The 21585-nt window shown below is 42.0% G+C and overlaps 1 long non-coding RNA gene across 1 annotated transcript in view; it reads left to right on the plus strand.

The window, feature by feature from the left end:
• Window positions 1-19740, plus strand: part of LOC120586259 (uncharacterized) — a 164602-nt gene extending 144862 nt beyond the window's left edge. The window contains exon 3 of the long non-coding RNA XR_005648661.1: window positions 19692-19740. This is a non-coding gene — a long non-coding RNA (uncharacterized LOC120586259). The remainder of the gene's footprint in view (window positions 1-19691) is intronic.
• The last annotated feature ends 1845 nt before the right edge of the window (window positions 19741-21585 follow it).

Raw genomic sequence — 21585 nt, forward strand, 5'->3', positions numbered from 1 at the left:
AGGCGCAGTGGGGATCTGAGGGGTAGATTCTGATGAGACTTTCACTTCCGATTATGCTCCCACGGCTTCTCTTTCTGAAGGTGGATGAGAGGCAGGACGAGCAAGACAGCACGCTCTGAACGATTGCCCTCTGAGAGGACTGGGAGGACCAGGCACCAGTCAATAACTGTGGCCTCTGCCTGGTAAGCCCCTTGGGTGTCATCCATCTCAGGGAGCCTGGGGTCCCTGTTGGCCCCTCTGCTTGCTTCGTATCTGGCTAGGAATGGGGAGGGGCGCCAGGGAGAGAGAAGGTAAGGGGCGCATGGAGCACAGGGTGCATCTTGAGCTGTGCGGTCTGCGAGGGGGAAGCCATTCTTCTGTGTCCCCCACCTATCTCCACCTGCTGGTCTTTCTCTCTTTCCTGACTAGAGAATCAAAACACAGGCTGAGATGTTTAATTCACAATAAGGGTTATAGCACTACTGTGAGCTTTCATGGGATCGAGGGACAGTCGCTTAAGAGTGCAATTGAAAGGATCAGCCAGCAAAAGCTGAGAGGCCTGGGCGCTCTAGGATTTGGGCCCCGAGGTGGCCAGGATCTGTGCCTCCCCATGAGGCCAGTCTTGTCATCCCGATCAGTCTCCTCAAGCGCAACAAACTAGCCTTGATCTTGGCAGCCGTGATCAGAGCTCTTTGTGTTATTCTTGGGATTATACACAGAATCAGGAGAGAACATGAGAATTGGGGAAAAGAACAATGTCAAGGAGTAAATAAGTCACCTTTAACTTCTCTTAAATGGCTGAAGTCGTGGCATATTATTTAGCTGAGTTCTGCTCTGCCATGAGAGCAAGTGAGAGCCTTTGATGTTGGAAGGGTACTGTCCTCTTGTTCCTGTTGTTTTGCATAAGGATAAATCACAAGCTGAAGACTGGCCGGGATCTTAGGACAGGGACAGGGAAGGAGGTAGGGTGAATGTTACCATCTATACCTATCAGAACCCGATATTAAACATAAACATGTTCTCCACGTATTTGTATCAGTTCACATGTCTGGCTCAGCGGAGGATGTATCTTCACTGAAATTGGAGGGTATGTTTGGTATGATCCGATTCGAAACAGATTCCTTGGCGAGTGATGAACTCACCTTGGGGGTTTCTGCAGAGCCATGTCCTGCGGAAGTCATGCTGCTGTGAGCGTAGGCGGAGCTGGTGGCGAAACTGCCCACAGCCGCTGGGCTCTCGCATGAGTCGGCGTATCTCCCCCGAGGTGCTTGGCAGCGGGACTCGACACTGTCTTTCGTAATCCCGCTCTTGACTTGTGATTCAAACCCCACTCTGGTCGAGCCCAGCGCCCTAGGAGAGGGTAAGGACTGAGGACGTAAGTCAAAAAGGAGGTTTACGCTGGGCCCCTGGGGGAGGCTCATGCCTTCTGTTTTTCAGGAGTGATAACCAAAGAGTAGAAAGATGAGACGGGCAGCTACATAATTGATTACGTACATTGATTTGACCCGAGGAAGTGGGAGAAGCTATAGGTCAGCAGAAGCCAGAAGCTCTCGAAGAACACAGACTCCTGAGCTCTTTATACATAATTTATCCCTTTCCCTTTACGTCTTCATTCTTTTCTGTGGCTCAGAACCTCCATTGTCCTCCCTGACCTATCTCTGCGTGGAGCTGACTACGCTATTAGAAATCTGTCTCTAATTCCTGTTTATTTAACATCTAAGATTCCTTATCATGATATTATGATTGTATGGTAAAGCCCTGTGATCGGGGTGACATAGGATGGAGTAAACACACTCTAAAACTAGCCCCAGACCTATAACCTTACTTAGTTCGTGCCCCACTACTTTTGGCTCGCCTAACTCCTTTCGATGATCCTAAGAATTCAAATGACTTCCCAGTTCTGCATGTTATTTTTTTCTCGTTTTGTCTCTGTCTCAACGTCACCTGGCTCATCACCAAATCGGCACCGTTGCCCTTGAAATGGCTCAGTTGACTCTGCAATGCCTCCTACGCTCGGGATAGAAGATGCTCTTTCTCAGATGTGGCTTCATATCGGAATCTTTCCTGGGGGCGAGACCCGAATGTCAGTATTTTTGGCAGCTCTCCAGGTGATTTAGACGGGAGGCCTGTTTATCCGAGAGCCGGTGGACCCGAGTCTCGCTACTCATCGTGTGCCTCGGGCCCGCAGGATGGGCATCGCTGGGGCTCAGTGGAGATGCAGATGCTCAGGCTGCCGCACCCCATTTTGTTGAGCTTAAGTCTGCAGTTAAATACGCTCCTCAGATGATCCCTGTGACCATTGATGTTTGAGAAGATGGAAGACTCTCCAGTCAATATGTCACAATTAACAGTGTCTCCCTTTCCATCCTTCAGTCAAAGGTCAGCAGGAATACACTCGAGTCGAACGGAGTTAGGTTTATTTAGCTTGTCACCACGTGGGAAAGTGCACACCGGAGGAACCACAGGGCACGGAGGTGAGAAGCGTCTGGGAGAAGTTTATCGCCAGGGCTGGGGATGGGCGCCGTGAGGTGGGAGTATGGGCTGGAGCACACTCTGATCCTCCCCGCTCCTAGCTGAGAGTGACCACGATCCAATCCCCAAATCGCTTCCTTCCAGCCTTCCTGGTGACACAGAACTAGTCCCTGTGCTCTTGAATTCCTCGTAAAGCAACAGCCATTTCAGCATACGCGACACAGTGCTGTGCGCTGGGCAGGGGCAGGGGGCAAAAGACCCTTGATGCTTACGGGCAGCAGGTCAGCGTGTGTACAGCGTGTAACTAATGGGCAGACATATCACACCGTTGACGTACGTGAAGCTGCGTAACATGGTGCTGCAAAGGGCTTTTTGTAGCAATAGCTTGAGAAATCAAACACTGCTTCTTACCACGTTTGTGCTGACTGCGAAAGGCTGGGCTCCAACCTGAGCCGACACTGCTGAATAAGCAGGCAGCCGCAGTTCCCAGGAGACCAGATCACTGGTCACCGGGCCGGAGAGGAAGGGGAGTGAGGCATTGCTAATTGGTGGGTGCAGAGTTTCAGCAGCGCAAGACGAACAGGTTCTAGAACCTGCCGTACAGGGCTGTGCCTGGAGCTAACACTGTAGCATCGCACACTTAAAAGTCTAAGAGGGTAGATCTCATGTTAACTGTTCTTACCACAATAAATGGCAAGAAAAAAATATTAAAGGTTTGGAAAGAAAAGGCAGGGTCTCCAGGAAGGGAATGTCATGGAGGGTGTTTAGAGAGCATCGGACTCTGGGGAATTACCTGCTTCCTCTCTTTATTGAGAGAGGAGCCACTGGACGTGTTTCTCCTGATGACGGTGGTGTTTCTGAACTTAGGGCCAGAGGTCAGGGTCAGTATCAGCAGATGACCTCCACGGGCATCAGAGGGGTCTTCAGGAGATGGCAGAGCTGCTTAAGAGAGGGCCACAGCCACCTCCAGAGCCCCATCTGGACCTGTTTTCTACAGGCACTAGATTGACGAGACAGGAAATCCTAGGTTTCCCATGGTGACAGATTAGCTAGAGCTGGTCAGGACCTCCAGGCAGCCCTCAATGAGTTTTCCAAAAAACAAAAGGACTTCATGTACAGGCTTTGGGGTGGGCCCTGGGAGGGCTGAGGAATGGCCTCATCATGTTGCCCCTATAGACCTTCAAGGTCAGGTTTCATAAGCAGTGATAGTTCAAGGTCTTGGGCTAAAAGATGGCACCATGACACTAGTCAAGAGATTCAGCCTTGACACCTGGATCTCTGTACCCAGACATCATCTGAGAAGTGGATGTGCTCCAGACATGCCGCTTTACTTCTCCCACAGAGCTCGGCTCCCCCCCGCCCTCCCCTTCCAACCTGTAGCAAAAGAGATTAGACAGAAGCCCAGGAGGAGGGGGAGGAGGGGAGGAACATTTAGAGTGAGCAGCTATTAATGATGGCGAAAGGGGGCTGCTGTCCTATGGGGTCCAAGCAGTCCTATGGTAGTGCCTACGGCCAGCCCCTCTAGTACCACAGATTCAGGGTCAGCTCGTTGTCGTATACAACCCACAATGTTTGTATGCCATCAGTTAGCCAGCTTTTCAGGCTAACTAACCATCTAATAATCAAGCGCGTATTTCTTTATATTGCCCACCAAGCTATACATGCAGTTTTTGTCAAAAATCTTGCTGAAATCCAGACCCACTATCCCAAGAGAAAGCTATATGGTTGACACGCTTGCTATTAATGCTGCTGGTTTCTAGACGTTGCCCCTTCCTTTCCTAAGTGCTTACAAAACGCTTAAAGACTGTCTTCTCAGGTATTTACACAATGATGATCATGGCGACAATTACTGAGTTTTGCTATAGTACTCCCGGCACTTTACAATGATCTAACATTATACACAGTCAGACCTCTAGGTGGAGACAGAGTTCCAGACACTCTGGTAGATTTTCAATCAGGCTTGGAGAACCAGGATCTGGGCTACAAGACCTGGTGGAGGTCAGGCCTGAGGGAAAGCTTCTCATTGGAGCCGTTCTTTCCATCATGTTTCATTTTCTGGAGCTCCCTCGAGACGCTTTGCTTTTGCCTCCTCTCTGGTGCCCCGCACTGCCTTTTGGTTTCTGCCTCACTAGAATCTCTGCGATGATATAAACGTGGCCGCCTGTGATCTTTCAAACGTCTCCTGTGATCTTCCAGCTGTGTTTTTCTTTTGGTGTCTTTGCAAGGGACCGGCTTGCTCTCCTTGAATTTTTTGAAGTCTATTTTTACTGAAGTCTATGGAACAGCTGACGATTCTCAGTGTTCTCTTTCTTTCTCTTTCTTTCCCTCTTTCTTTAAATTAAAATTGCCTTGTTTCAAGTTTAACAGTGATTCGTACTTGTTGCGTGGCGACGCCATGGATGAGTGATGTCCACTATGTCCTGTCCTCAACTGCCCTGCTCAGCTCTTCTGGACTTGCCTGTGTCTTCTTGTAGTGATTGGTAACATCCCCAAAATCACATGGGGTCACAAGGTCATGTATTGAGAGTATTTTAACCTTATTAGTATATTAATGATTAGCTTCTAAAAGTTGATTTCCCCCTTTAAGTGACACCCTCGTGAAGTTGAAAGTCCCATGAGGGGTTTTCGAATGCAGTTTGAGAATCTGGACTCAGGCCCAGCCGCACAGTTGCAATGACCACATCTACTTTGTGCCAGCTGTATGACTTTTGGGAGCTCCTGGTTCTCCAAGCCTGATTGAAAATCTACCTCTCTAGGTCCCAGTTTTAGCATCTGCAAAATGGGAGCAAAATATAGCACCAAACCTCAACCATCAACAGGAAGACTAAATGACTTATTCCATGCAAGGCATTAACACTGGCAAAATTCAGGGTACTATTTATGCATCTCATAAATGTGTGTGGAATGCCTGCTGGCTGCCAGACACTGTTCTAGGTACTAGTAAAAAAGAAACAAACAAATACATAAGGATCTTAGCTGGTGCCGAGAATTGCTATGAAGAATGATGAAGTAGAGGAAAGGAGATGCATATACTCACATATGTGCATATGAGATCTATCTTAAGGAATTGGTTCACGGAACTGTGGAACTGTGGGAGGCTGACAAGTCCGAACTCTGTGGGGCAGGCTGGAAATGCAGGAGTTGATAGTTCAGTCTGAAGTCCAAAATCTGTAGGGCAAGTCGGCAGGCTAGAAACTCAGGCAGGGTTTCTTCTATATTACAGTTTTGAGGCAGAATGCATTCTTCTCTGGGAAACCTCAGTTTTTGCTCTTAAGGCCTTCAACTCATTGGACGAGGCCCCCCCACATCATCAAAGTTAATCTTTATTTAAAGTCGACGGATTGTACATGTTAATTACATCCACAAAATACTTCCTCGGCAACATCTAGACTAATGTTTGACCAAATAATGGGCCACCATAGCCTAGCCAAGATGACACATAAAATCTGCCTTCATAGTAGAGGGTTTGTACTCTTTCGTTGGAGAGTCACAGGTGAGCTCTCTGAGAGGTGGCATGTGAGCTGAGATCCAGATAAAGTTAAAATGGTTAATGGAGACAGATAACCAGTGAGAGGAGCAGCCTGTGCACACATCTAGACATGGGAGCCTCTGAGTACACAGTAGCTATTCTTTGCAAGGGTCTCACACCTCCTTGTGCTTTATAATAATTTGACGCATTTTTTTGTAAGCTACTCTATTTCCATTCTTTCTTCTACATTCTTTAGATTTATGCGTTACACCATTTGGTTGCTTAAAATGTCTTATTTAAAATACCATATAAAAAGGATGAAATGATGACATGCAATTACTTATGAAGTCCGACTTCTTAGCATCGTAATGACACATCCTAGCATCGTTCACTTGCTTTGGTTCTGCCGCGGAAGATTTATCTCACGCTGAAATCTTGGTACGGTGTATTTTTTTTTTTTATAATGGTAAATAACAAATCAAACTCGTGTGATGTTTTAGAGTTCTGAAAATTTGTCAGGAATCCCTGTAAATGCACAACGCACACCTGAGCGTGCGTGCATTCACACGCCATGACACACGCATGTGTCCTCTTCCTGAGATGATCTTTTCTATGGTCATAAATGACCTGATATGCTCTAGAAAGAAGAGCTCTTGCTGTTTCTTTATTGTTTGGTTCAGAATATATTGCACATCTGGAAGCGTGGTCCTGGGGATAACGCTGAGGTTTGGGCGAGTGATGTTTTGCTGTTGTTTAAATTGAGAGAATGACTCGTGCAGGATTTCTGCTGCCGAGACGCTGCTTTCTGCCCACTTGAGCTTTCTTTTCTGTCTGTTTAGCTTGGTTTGCTTGTGAGGGTTCTGGCTCTAGTGCTTGAGGGACAGCTCTGCACACTGGGAAATTCATGAAGAGTGGTAAACAGCAGTCAAGCTTTGTCTTATTCAGTGTGGTGTGTAACCTTTCACATTATTCTAATGAAAATGATATTTATGATCGCAGCCTTCTGTGAACTTTCAAAAGGCAGTCGCAATAAAATTGCTACTTGGATTTTAGATGGTGTCTTTAACTTTGAATTGTGTAACAGTATACCAGGGCCAAAGAGAAACCGAAGCAAAGTTCTTTTCCCCTCTAAGAACTCATCTTGGATATTAATATTTTATGTCCACACTGAGTTAAAATCTGTAAAACTCTAGGAACAAGATTTGAAAAAACAGCAAGATAGGTCATCTCATGGGATATTTTTTCCTCTGAATGAGGCTTGCAGCCTCATTATATTTCTCCAAAGAGATCAAGACTATGCCCACTGGCAAACATAACAAACATAACAAACACTCTGAATCTTTTGAAATTACCTCTTCAATTCGGAGTTACCCATTCTAAATGATTGGCATCTTCTGCCTCAGTTACCTGGAAGCTGACACTTCCCCCGAGTCAACAAGATACATCGAGGTTTTAGAGCAGAGGCTCCTCTGAGGTTATTGAATCGAAGTGACCATCCACATCACTTCCATATGCATTAACTTTGCATGTATATATCCACATGAAACTGTAAGCACTTGTTGATGTTATGTATCATTCGATTAATTGCTTTCGGAATATGTTAAGAACACAATCAAACTCACCTTGCTTCCCTATTTTGCCAGTTTGTACTGGCTGTCAGAGCTGCCCTGAATTTTTTAATGAGATCAATTGATCTGCCTCCAAGGCTTGTGTTAGATTTGATTCCATCAATTATATCTTCCGTGATGTTCCCAACTGCTTTGTGATTGGCCGACATGCCTTATAAATGCTTCTTTCCAAGCTCGCACAGCCCACTAGAAAGGCCATGCTCATAGTTAATAATTCCAGAAGCCTTGGGCACCTGAAATACTTGGCATTCTGTGAAATAAAATATATTTTTATGTTGTTTCTTATTAATCTCACAGGAGCCTGAAATGGTTTTTCCCTGAATTTTTCTGGTAAATATTGAGATCGTGTTTTTCTTCCAGGTCTTGCTTTTTAAGAGAAAGCCGAGTAACTAGAGTAAGACCTGGAAGCCTGAATCATAACCTCTAATTTAAAATTCCCAGAGAAAGTGCTACTTCTTTATTTAAACTGGAGTCACAAATCTATATTTCTTCCCTCTCTTTTCTCCTAAGTTTGACAAAAATGGCTCTCTCTGAACTCAGCCAGTAGCAAACCAAAGCTCCTAAAGGAAATTATAGTGGGAATGGGAGGGGAAGTGTGACAGTTATCAGCTCACAATGTGACAGGAGCATCCATCAAGTCTGCTTTTAGGCCCAGGGTCTTGGGAGAGGAAGAATAAAGAAAACAATAACACTAATACACGTGCAGAGGGCTTGATTGACGTATCAGCAAGCACAGCGGTCGTTAACCTGTGACTGGGACTCTGGTCCTCTTTGCCCTCCTCATACCTGAGGCTGTCATTAGGTTCCTTCCTGGAATTAAGGGGCGGGGGGTAAGGTGCATAGCTCTGTTCCATCAGCAGCTCTCTGGGTTCTCTTTTATTATTATTATTATTATTTTATTATTGCTTAAGAACTTTTTTATTATCCTGTTCAGCATGATGTTTAGTTATCAAATAGTTATTCAAGGATATGCTGCTGTGATTTAAATTTCTTTTTCCCTTTTAATCTTAATTTTATATTTTGGCAAAAAACACACAACATAAAATTTATCATCTTAATCATTTTCAAGTGTACAGTTCAGTAGTATTAAGTATATTCACATTGCTGTGCAACAGATCTCTAGAAAATTTTCGTCATGCAAAATTGAAACTCTATACCCAATTACAGCTCCCCAATTCCCCTTCTCTTGAGCCCCTAACAACCACCATTCTATTTTTCATTTCTATGAGTCTGACTACTTTAGATACCTCACATAAATGGAATCATCTAGTATTTGTCTTTTTGTGACTGGCTTATTTCACTTAACATAATGTCCTCAAGGTTCATCCATGTGGTAGCGTGCGATAGAATTTTCTTTTTATTTATTTTAGTTTTTAAAGAATTTCCTTTTTAAAGGCTAAATAATACTCCATTGTATGTATAGCCCACATTTTCTTGGTTCATCCATCAAAGGACATGTGATTTGAATTGCTTCCACTTCTTAGCTATTGTAAATAATGCTGCAATGAACATGTAAGTGTCTTTTTACACAAATGTATTTCAAATGTTCAGGGGAACAACTATAGCTAGAGACCCTTTAGGATGCCTCTTAAGACATAAAAATTGCTAACCTATGATACAATATTTAAAATTTATGCAAAATAACTCGTGCTAGAAAACGTCTACAAGTGAAGGGGATTATGGAGATAAGACAAAAAATATGGTCCCAAGGTATCTTTTGCCTGGTAGAAAAAAAGAAACAAAAGGCAGTTGTGGAGAAATGAGATGCATTTGTGAGTTACATGTTTTGGGAAGCTCCTATTGGCCGCACAAGGATAAAGAGAATTGGGTGAGGTGAGGGGACAAGCTAGTCTTCCCAACCGAGGACCACTTCCAACTCGTCACCCTGTTTTCCATCAGAACCACGCATTGCATGAATGTGCACTCCTAAAACGTAAAAGTCTGGTGGCCCTTTGCCCACAGAATAAAATTTACTATCTTTATCTACCAATGGAAGAGTTCTATTATGGAGCCCTGAATTTGTTTTATGGTTTTATCCCCCACTTTTCATTTCATGGAAGCTGTGTGGGGCAGATTTAACTGTTCGACCTGGGTTTTTATCTTGAGCCTGTCAACCTTCTAGTTGTGTGATCTTGAACTTGTTATTTAGCTTCTTGGAATTCCAGTTTCTTTATCTTTAAAAGAGAGATTTTCATTGTCTACTTTATTAGTAAGAATTAAATAAAATTAAATAGGCTTTATGCCTTATGTTCTTACCTACATCACTTAAATAAAAGAATCAGATATAGCCACCAGGAAAGAGTGTTGGGAATATTTGGGGATATTCTTGGACAAAGAAGGAAAAGACATGAGTTGCCCATATTTGTATGTCATACTCCTGGGCCAAGGTCAGCTGTTAGCATGGTTTAGAAGTCCTCTCTTAGCATGGATGTGGCTGGACTTGGCTTTAATATTAATAGTGGCTCCATGTCTAACTGCAGTGATTTTTTTCTTTCTGTCGTTTAAATTCTTTATTCATAAAAGTCATTAGGATGAAATTGGGACCCAGGATATGATCTGAACCACCAAACTGAGTATCTAGCTGGAGACTTTCTCCCTACTCCATTACTCAGTCTGTCCCTGCCCCCTGCACATACATCTGTGGAATCAGATATGATCCTGACTGGTCTTCTCCCGAGGCTGTTAACGTCAACGACTACTTCTCACCGACATTTCCTCCTAGGACCCAGTCAGAGGAACAGGATCAGATTACTATTGGCTCGATTACTTTATCTTAATTGGGAGGAATCCTAACATACATGTAGCTAGCTTCTACTGACGAGCCTGAAGTTTGTCAACTCAGAGTCTGTGTCCAAAAGCCCTCGAAATGTCTGGGTGCTCTTCCTTTCTCAGCGTCAGCAGAGTAAATGGCAACAGGGAAGGGTAGGGGAAAGGGAAGGGGAATCGTTACTGTTTAAGTTTGCTGTGATCCTGTAGGGACCTTCTTCTTGGGGACTCGGCCATCCTTGCAGGCAATGGGCTCTGGGTCTAAATTGACTCTCTTCTGGGAAGTGGGCAAGGAGTTGTTTATCTGGGAATGTCTTCATCTTTCCTTCAGTTTTGAAAGATATTTTTGTTGGATATAGAATTCTATTTTGACAACTTCTTTTTTTTTGTTTTTGTTTTTTAGCGCTTTGAATATGTCATCTCGCTGTATTATCTCCTTCCGATCGGAAATTAGATGTTAATCTTGTTGAGAATGCCTTTAATGTGACAAGTTGCTTCTCTCTTGCTACTTTCAAAATACTTTGTCTTTTGACATTTCGATTAGCAATGGTGTTTCAACTTACTTTATTTCTGAGGCCCTCTCCCTAGCATTGTGAGAGTCTTGAAATCCAGCAGCTCCACAATCACAGCGAAAACCAGAAGATTACCAACCTGGAGGACAGGTACAATCTGTTGGCTCTCCTCTTAAGCTTTGATCCCAGGAGACTGTCATTATTTGACCTGACTCAGGGGCTATCCCTTGCAAATCACCTCTTTCTCGAGAGCATTTGTCGAAAATAGAGTACAATTGTTTAATATCACAACTGTTTATGGTAGTGAGGCAAACAACAAGCGGACCCCCCAAAAAATTAAAGGAAAAGTTGAGGAACCACATGTCTGTGGAAGGCTTTGAAAAGCTCCAAAGTATTCTAGGGATTCTGGAAGGCCATGTCTGCGTATAGGGCTCTGTGAATGCTCCGAATACACCTGAAAAGGCCTTAAGTCATCACGTCTGGATGACCTGGAGGCTCTTTGCAAGCAGGAAGTGAAGACTAAGATAGAGTTGTAAACTGCCTGTCTTAAAAATGCCCCAACACACACACAGAGGCCCTTGGCGAAAGCCAAGAGGCTTATTGTTTCCAGAAATTGAGGATGTCTCTGTCTAAACGTTTGCTGATTCCTAAACTAACCAAGCTGAGATTTTAGTGGCTCCACACGACTGAGAAATAGACTTTAAACAGTTCAGGAAAGTCACTAAATAAAGCAATAGCAGCAGAAAAACAACAGCAAAGAGCAGCGACAGCTGTTTTTGGAAGAGCAAATGCCTGAATAAATGTGTAAATATATCTGCAGACCAAAGGTATCGTTTAACCTAAACCGACTTTCCTGTATGTAATTCTTGGTATTTTTCTATAGTTACACAGTTGAGGTCTACCGAAACTTTTGCAAGACTCTCTAAACTTTGAAGATGTAATGCTTCTTTTCTTTACCACTGTGGTAGGTTGGAATATTGCCTCTAATTCTTCCCTACGTTATTATCAATTATGCACCCACATCCTTTGCCGTGAAACTTTACAACATACGTTCCTGCCCCATTGATACTGACCTTGACTGTATGACTTGTATTCTTCAATGAGGCATGATACATACTGAGGGCTTAAACACGCTGAAGTTATCTTGCCTTGCTTTCTTGTGCTTCTGCCGTTCACCACAAGAAGTACGTGCTCTGAGCTGACACTGGCCCAAGGACAAGGGAGAGATTAATGGCACAGATCTGAATTCAGTCTGCAGGCTAGAGCCAGGCTCAGCTCACTGACAGCCTAAACTGAGCCATCCTAACCAACTCGCAGAAACATAAGGAAAAAAATCAATGTTGTTATAAGCCACTGAATTTGAGGGTGCTTCGTGACACACGGTTATTACAGCAACAGCTGACTAATATGGTCACTAATTGAGAAAACACCAATGTTCGTACAGCATGTGTTTTAATTCTGACAAGTTGTTACCAGACATTTGTACTGATTTTAGTTTTTTACGCGTTTATCTAGATTAGAGCTCTTCAGAAGTCAGGGGCAGTATCTATTTCAAGAGTTGGGCTTAAGCAAATTTAGGATGTCAAACCAATGCCCAACAGAAATTTACTGATGGTGGAATATGAAATTGTCCTACTTTCTTTTCATGACAATTCTGCTTCCTATTTCAGCTTAGCTGATGATTACCAGTCATTCCCCTTCTTCCTCTGCGGTTGGCATCTCATTACTATTGTAACTGAGAGAGTTAGCACTCTATTTTGAGACGAAAACCTCGAAGGACTCTTCAGGTCTGATAAGGTCTCACCTTCTAATTAATTAGCGTCCCTGTGGGACACCAATGCGAAAATTGCGAACAACATTGCACATTTCTTTTCTGTTTATGCTTGTTAGACAGATAATAGATCAGCCTTCAGGTCTGACTCACAATTATTTGCCAAACTCCACTTTACAACTGGGCATTCATTTATTTATTTTTATTGGCCCACTAGTTAAAAATGGAATACTGGGAAATGAGAATTATAAAACTTCAGCTGTATTAAGAAAAATAATGGTGTGGAAAAAGTTTATCTACTTTTTGAAAAAGAATGATTTGTCATCAGATTAGTTAATGCTTCTCTTGAAATATCACTTTATTCTGTTTTACACTGGCTTTTTAAGCAGAGAAGTGTTTATTAAATTCAAATCAATAGTGGATATGCAAAAAGAAACTTTGCTATGATCCAAAGAGATTAATAATATCAATTATGGGTTGTGAAGCAAGATGGTGGTAAGAATTTGGTGGATTTGGGACAGAGTTGAAGGGACACTTTTAATATATACTTTTCAGATTTTCTATTTTTGAATCATGTGACTGTATTTCTCCTTTAAAATTATGTATAATTTAATATAAAGTTTATGAGTTAAGATAGAAACTAAATTTGGTAGACAGAGTTTGATACCTTTACATGATTTGCATAATTCTATATGCTTAGCATACTAGGTACTATCTATGACAGTAAGCATTACCTGAAAGTAATAATTTTTAGATGATCCTCAAAGCCCTACCTAATGTATACCTATTCTAACTTTGTTGCTTATAGCTATTGGTTCATTTAAGGTGATGGTATAATTGATTTTTTTTTATTTCTCTACCAGCCTGACTTTCTTTTTTTATTATTATTATTTTATTATTATTATTTAAAAAAATTATTTAAATTAGTTTTAAGTACACAGTACATTGGTTAGACATCTATATAGTTCATAAAACAATCCCCCCAATTGCTCCCTCCCTCCTCTGGCCCTCCACACACACCTATACGCTCACTTAATATATGGCAAAGGAGGTAAGAATATACAATGGGGTAAAGACAGTCTCTTCAATAAATGGTGTTGGGAAAATTGGACAGATACATGCAAAAAAAAAAAAGAAGCTGGACCACCTTCTTATACTGTATACGAGAATAGACTCAAAATGAATTAAAGACTTAAATATAAGACCCGAAACCATAAAACTTCTAGAAGAAAACAGGCAGTAAACTCTCTGATATTACTAACAGAAATTTCTTTTCGTACATATCTCCTCGGGCAAGGGAAACAAAAGAAAAAATAAACAAATGGGACTCCATCAAACTAAAAAGTTTTTGTACAGCAAAGGAAACCATCAACAAAACAAAAAGACAACCGACTGGGTATAATCGATTTCAGATACTATGCTGTTATTTTTGGGGAAGAGAACTAACAAGAAAATAAAAGATTTATATACTCGATTACAGTGATAAGCAACTGGTTTACTACTATTTTCATAAAAAGGAGGCATAGAGATGTAAAGCCCACTGGAACTCTATATTCAGTGAAATTCTTTGCATCATTGTTAAACAGCTTATTTTCTGGTGGCTTGAGGTTATATCAGTTAGTGTCAATTTTTATCATTTTGTGAAGGTAAGCTTTGGGAAAGTCCAATTTCAAAAAACATCCTAAAATTGAAATCTAAATTTTCAATGAGCAGCCAGAAACAGAAGTATCTAATTTCCCGTTCTTATCATCTTCAGAGTATATTTTAAATGCCCAGCTTTATCTCCACAGGGGCAAGTGCGAGCGTTTGGAGGGGGTGGAGATCTCTGAAAAGGATGTAGCGAGAATTAATTAGCTAATGGGTGAAAAGTGCTCTCTCTTTGTGTTAACTGCCATTGATTGTGAGCTGGGGTTATAGGAAAAGTTATATATATATATAATCTTTTGCTGCCTCTGGTATATTGCCTTTTATTTCCTTGTTATGATCTTGAGGACCTCTCTTCCTCATCCTTATCCAATTAATTTTGTCATTACATTGACGATCTGCTCGCATGAGATTTATTTTTTTAATGACTCAGAGGATTAATTTGGAAGAACATAGTATATTACTTTTTCTGCTGAGTAGGTAGAAAATGAGGTCATCAATCGAAGTCGTGGCTGGCTTAGTTCTTCGCCCTGTGGACCCATGAGGCTGTATTCTCACACCGAGGGATCACAGTCTTGCTCGCTCCTCCGGAGAAGCAGGAAGACATAACTCATCATGACCTCAACTCCAGAGCATCTGCTCAGAGCAAACGAGAGGAGAGCTTGAAAGCCAACATTCCCCTTCCGTCGCAGTGTCCCATCTCTCCTCACCACTCGATTACTTAAATTACAGAATTGACAGCGACTTTTCAATGTTACAGAGCTAATTGAATGTAGTCTCATCAGATGCGATCCCCCTAAACTCCACGGAGATTTCACAGTCAACATGCTCAGGCCCAGTGCAGTAGGCGAGAGATAGTTCAGTGAGGGGTGTGTTGCTGCCCTTGAAATTCCTAATTCCTAAATGAGGCCCACTAGCCCACTACTGAAGCTCACTGATAATATTAATGATAACATTGAAGGTAATTAATATTGATGATGATATTGAAGATAAGAGAGCTGTAAATAGGGCAACGTTGGAGCCTGTAGCAGTATCTTAGTTAACTTGAGCTGCTACAACAAAACATCATAGACTGGGTGGTTTAAACAACAAACAGTTTTTGGGAAGTCCCAGATCAGCACAGTTGGGTTCTGGGAGGAGCCAGCTTCTAGGAAGACTGCTTTGTATCCTCCCATGGCCGAAAGGAGCTAGCTATCTGTCTGGCCTCTTCTTACAAGAACTGACATCTCATCATGGAGGCTCCACCCTTAGGACCTAATTACCTCCCAAAGGCCCTGCCTCCCAATACAGTCATGTTGGGGGTAGATTTCAACATATGAATTCGGGGTGGGGGATACAAATGTTCCGTCTATTGAAAGCAGAAAAAACAACAACCCTTTCAAAATGCCAAATGGTCCTTTATAAAGACACACAATACAGAAACACACGCAAATACATGTATGACATGATGGAAAATTTTATGAAAATGAGGACAAGAATTCAATAATGGGATCTTCTAGACAGCAGCTCTAAGGACTGAACTGCACACATCTTCAGCTGTTCTAATGATATAATCCTGACCAGCACAGACTTAATGTTTTTCTCAGTTTAGCTAAACTTTAGGCATATTTCTTTCTGACTATAGGCCCCTAACCTCCCTTTTCTTAAAGCATTTTCTTTAAAAAACTTGCAGTTGTAATTTCTTTCTCTGCCCCTTGAAAGTTATGTAAATCTTCTCCCAGCTTCTTGCCAATTTTACAACCCAATAAACCTCTTCCTCAAGGACCAGAGGAACCATATTTTTGAAACTTAAACGTCAACTGAGATAGCACCTCTGTGCCCCTATGTCCTGTCTCTGTGAGAGGCAGGAGCTTAGCTTCGATGGGTGCTAATTAGCAAACACAGATGGCGTAATTACAGAGAAAGCCATCTGCAAACTCAGAAATAACGTGCTCGACACACACCATTGATCAGCCTCACCCCTAATGAACCCCCCAGTACTTTTCCACCAGCTCTCCCTAGAGCTTAAAAACCCTCCTGCCTTTTGTTTCCATGCAGTTAGGTCAGTTAGTTTCTATCCCCTATTGCAATAGTTTGAATAAAATCTTCCTCGTCTGCTCACATTTATCCAGAGGAATTTTCCCTTTGACATTCCGTATGCTCTGGAAACGAAGTGACAAAGTTAAAGACGGGAAGATGTAGGGAGGACAAAAAACACCGAGGAAGCTTTAGGGAGATCGTAGACACAGTGTGGCATTGTTATATACTCATAACACTGAAAGATAGGTGGCAAGCTACATTTCAAACATAATTCTGGTCAGGACACAAACTCAAACCCACTGCCCAGGTTGTAAGAGCACATGAAAAATAGAGAATTGTGTGCTGTTGTGGATAATACGTGGCTCCATTTCTTCAAAGTTCCTCGGAAAATACTATGTATCAGAAGGTAGTTTTAAAAGGAGAATTGCTAAAGGCTTAAAACTAGGAAAAAACCAAAGTTCCCCTCATTTGTGATAGAATATTTTTTTTTTTAATAGAAATAGCCATTGCCATATATGGCTCATAGTAAAAGATCACATTTGTAACAGTGGAATGTAGATATTATAAGAATTAGAATTAAAAAGAAAAATCCTGAATATCTGCAGCGAATGTCATACAGTAAGATAATTAACCTCTTAGGATTACATCAAGATATTATTTAAAAAAGAGAGTTCTAAATGGACATTTCCTTGATTTATAGCTATTGATTCTTTTATGCATACTTTGGCACAAACTATCTAATAATGTTTTCCTTTTTATTTTCCATAATCTATCATTAGCCAATTGCATCGATTCAGGCATGGAACTAGGTTTTGTGGGAAACATAAAGGAAAAAATTATAATTCCTCTCCTTCAGACATGTAATTTAATGGTGGTAAGAAATATATGAATCACTAATTTAATGCCATGTAGTGAGTGACCTAGGCACCTAGAGAAGAAAACCTAGATTCTACCAGGCCACTGTGTCATCCTTGCAACCCTTAAAAATAACCCAACTCACCTTTTATGAACAGACTTTCATACATCTGTTGGCCAGCTGCTTCATATATGTAGTCACTTAGGAAATAAATATTGAGTACCTCCTGTGTACCATTATTGTCTGAGGTGTTGGGGGAATAGAGTGGGGACCAAAGAAGACAAAGTCCCCGCTGTCTAGTGTGGGAGATAAATGGTAAACAAATATAAAACAGATTTGTAATCCGTCAGGTAGTGATATTTGCTACGAAGAGAAATACAGCAGGATGAGAATAATGAGTGATGAGGGGAGGGCTGGAATTTTAGGAGAGGGTGGTCATCGAAGGCCTCTCTGATGAGGGGCTGCTTGAATATGGAGCTGAAGGAAGCAAGGGAGGAAGCTGGAGAAAATTTGGAGGGAGACTTTGAGTCCGGAGCCAGGAAGAACCAGTGTTTGGAAGAATGACAAAACAATCAGTGAGGCTGGGCACAGTGAACCAGGGAGTAAGGAAAGAGAGGTGGAAAGGAGCCTCAGAGCAGTGGTGAGCGGCCAACCTGGGTAGGCCTTGGGGGCAAGGCCAGAATTTTGAATATGATTCTAAATGCGATGACGAGCTTTGGAGAGTAGAGAGCGGTATGCTCTGAACCAGTTAATGTTTTGTGAGGATGACTCTGGCTGAAGAGGGAGGGTCGCAGAGGGGGCAGGCAGGGGCCCAGTCAAGAGGCAGTTATTTGAAATCATCCGAGTAAGAAGCGATCGTGGCTCAGATCAGCATTGCTCAGCCTCAGCACTACGGACATTTGGGGCTGGATAATCCTTTGTCGTAGGGGTATATCCCATGCATTGTAAGGTGTTTAGCAGCATCGCGGGCCTCTATTTATAGGTGCCAGTAGCACCTCCACAGATGTGGCAAACAGACATTGCCAAAGATTCTTTGGAAGACAGACTCACACCCATTCAAGCACCGCTGACTTAGATTCAGATGGCAGTGGTGAGGGTGATGAGAAAGGCTGGATTCTAGGTACGCCTTAAAGGCAGAATGACCGCACAGGTCAGTCAATTGAATGTGGGGTGTAATGGACAGAGAGGAGTCAAGGACCACTCCAAAGTCCCTCAGGCGAGGGAGCTCTTTGCAGCAGAGGAAAAGACTTCAGGCGCTGATAGCCAGAGGCTGTCTGCTGGTAACTGCAAATCCTTCCATTGCAGAGGACTCTGGGTGGCAGAGCCTCATCTCAACAGTTTATCTCCAAGACTCAGCCGGTTATCTACTACAGCCTTTCTCTGCTCTGTGTGTTCAGTGACTGTGGCTCTTGACCACTACGTCCCCACAACTTTTTCCTTCCGTGACTGTTTTATGCAATTGTCCTTTGTAACTTATATCTACTGGTGTATGGAAAAGCGGAATGAACTTCCCTAATTTGATTTCTGGGGCCTGACACTGCTTTTGGTATTTTCCCTTTGGCATGAAGTCTAAAAAGCGAGATACATATTGCCCCCACCTTCCGTCCTCATACCTTTGAGTCCATCAGCCAGGACCATATGATAGGGGACAAAATCATATATAATCTGAGATGGGGCAATGAGAGAGGACCTACAGCATAGATTTGATCAGGTCAAGGAACAATCTTCTAAGGTACTTTCAGGAGAGGAATGGCATGAGCCACGATAGAGTATGCATGGCCTACTTGAAGCAGGGAATTCTGATTAATATGGGGTTTTAGAGTCATACTTGTGATTAGAAATAACAACAGATAAGCCTAGCATAGCATCAGTTGGTGAAAATGGCCTTGGATGCTGTGCTAAAGAGTTTAAATTAAACCCTGCAGAATCAAGTGATAGATTTGCAAATGGGGATTGAGCTTCTTTCTGCATATAGAGGGGCGACTCTGCTGGAGGTGTAAGGACGTGGCTGGAAGCAGGAGATTGTGTTGGTGGTTTACATTTTTTTGTGGTTTTTCACCAGGCAAGGAATGAGAAATAAGTATTTCTGTGTCACACACTCGCCACATGAAGGGGTCATACCCAACCTCTTAAAATGGGTCCCTTTTGTCCCTTCTTCCATCTTCGGTCCCTGTTAAAATAAAAGTAGATGAAAGTTCAGTGAAACATGAAGCAAAATGACATATATTAGATGGATGGTGTCAATCGCTTGCTCGAACCAGAAGAAGCCAATTGTGGCTTTTAGATGTCCAGTATTTTACTGTTACAGATGACAGGAAAATATAAATATGTGTTCTAGCTATAGCTTTTAGATATGTGATGAAATTATGGAGCAGCATATCTAATATTGTCTACATGAATTTACATGTATTGGTTTTGATTTCCTTCTAGCCTATTGTCTAGGAGTAAAAGTTCCATAATAATATTTAAATTTTATTGAATATTTAACATGTACCATGTTTCTTATATATGTTATTTTAGTTAATCATTATGACAACACTATGAAGCAGATTTTATTTTTATCTTTATTTCATAGGAGGATGTTGAAACGCAGAAGGATGACATCACTTTTCAAGGCTACATGGTGGGTGAGTAGCAGACCAAGATTCAAATCCTTGTTTACAGAACCTAGAATCATCAGCTTTTACTCACTTTGCTGCTCTGCCTTTCATGTCAGTTGTATACTTTGCTTACCTGGAGATGAGGCCCCAAAAAGGAATGGGAGGAAGGAGAGGTCTGTTGGAGGTAGGGGGGCTGTAGGAGGGCGAGGGAGGATTCAACAATGTTGGGGGTCATTCCTTGATTAACTGGATTAATGCTGACACCATCGACAGAGAAGGATGTGGAGGTAGAATGGGTAAATTTGGGTATGTGCATTTCTGTGACTGAAACTGGTTTTTTATTGCACATTTTGATTTTGTGCATCTAAATAGCAAAACTTTTAAGAGTGTACTTAACATTTTAGCCTTGCAAAGAATAAAGTTAGAAACTTTATCCTTCTAGCATAAACTCTGATTTCTATGTCAATGACATTTTTCGAGAAGTTATGTTTTTGACCTATGCTCATCCAAACTCAAATTATTCCATAATGGTTTTATGTTCTCGCTAAGGTGTCCATATTTCTCCTTAAAGCACTAGATAGTTATGCTCTTTCCTGATTGATGTCTTGCCTTTTATCAACCAGACTAAGTGGGAGACTTAGGATTGGAGCAGAGTTCATTCTCTAACTAGCTGTGGTTCTGTGAGATATAAAACTTCAATGCTAAACATTGTTCCAAATTCTGTAAGTTTACTCACTTGGAGAAACACATAATTAACACAGGCATGGAATGTCTTCGAACATGCATCAAACTATTTTAATGATTTTAATAATAAAATTCAAACACCTGTCTATGTGAAGCCCTTTATAAACATATTTGAATTGAGGCTAAATGTGGAAAATAGTTTTACTAAACCCTTTAATTTTTCTCTAGTCCTGCATTTCCTGGTCTCCATACTTACAACCACTCAACCCCACATCTGCCTCCTTATACACACACGCACATGCATATGCACACGCACCTGCACACACACACACATGCACATGCACACGTACATACACACATGCACACATACCCCCCTAGAATGTTCTTCTCTTTGCCTGGTGAATGACTTATTCTTCAAGCCTTGTCAAGACCATCTTCTGTATCATTTTTCTCTCCCCTGTCCTCCATCTAATTACAGCTTTCTCCATTTATGTCTGAAGACTGATGTACACGCCTCTTATACTGTTCCGTACTCATAAACACATGCTCACTCTCAACCCTCTCATTGGACTGTGACACATCAAGGATACGTCAGTGTCTAACTTACCACATGCAATGCCTCCCTAAATACATAACATGTAGGTCAGCTGTCTGATGGCCTAGTTGCTATTTACATCTCTGTTACTTAGGCCTTGAAAGTGGATACTCAAAAATAAAGAGCAACTTCAAAACGAAAACAAACTCATAGATACGGAGAACAAACTATTGATGGCCAGATGGGAGGGGGTTGGGGGGCTGGCTGAAAAAGGCGAAGGGATGGAAAGTACAAATTGGTAGTTCCAACATAGTTCCAGGGTTGTGAAGTACAGCACAGAGCAGATAGTAATACTGTAATAACTCTGTATGGTGCCAGGTTGGTGCGGGGATCATTTTGTAAGTTATACAAATGCCTAACCACTGTGCCGTACACCTGAAACTAATACGGAATAACACTGAACGTCAACTCTAATAGAAAAAAAAGAGTGACTTCAGCATCTACTCTTCTTTCATTCGATCTGTTGGTTGTTACGGTTTTACAGATATTCTCAAGGGGGCCTTAGTAACAAGATGTAATTTCCAGGTTCCCTTAGACACCCACCATCTTCTATCCTTCTCCAGGATGACTGTATTTACAATGGCAAACAG

This window comes from Pteropus medius, unplaced genomic scaffold (assembly GCF_902729225.1).
Source record: "Pteropus medius unplaced genomic scaffold, Ma_sr-lr_union100, whole genome shotgun sequence".
Taxonomy (NCBI): domain Eukaryota; kingdom Metazoa; phylum Chordata; class Mammalia; order Chiroptera; family Pteropodidae; genus Pteropus; species Pteropus medius.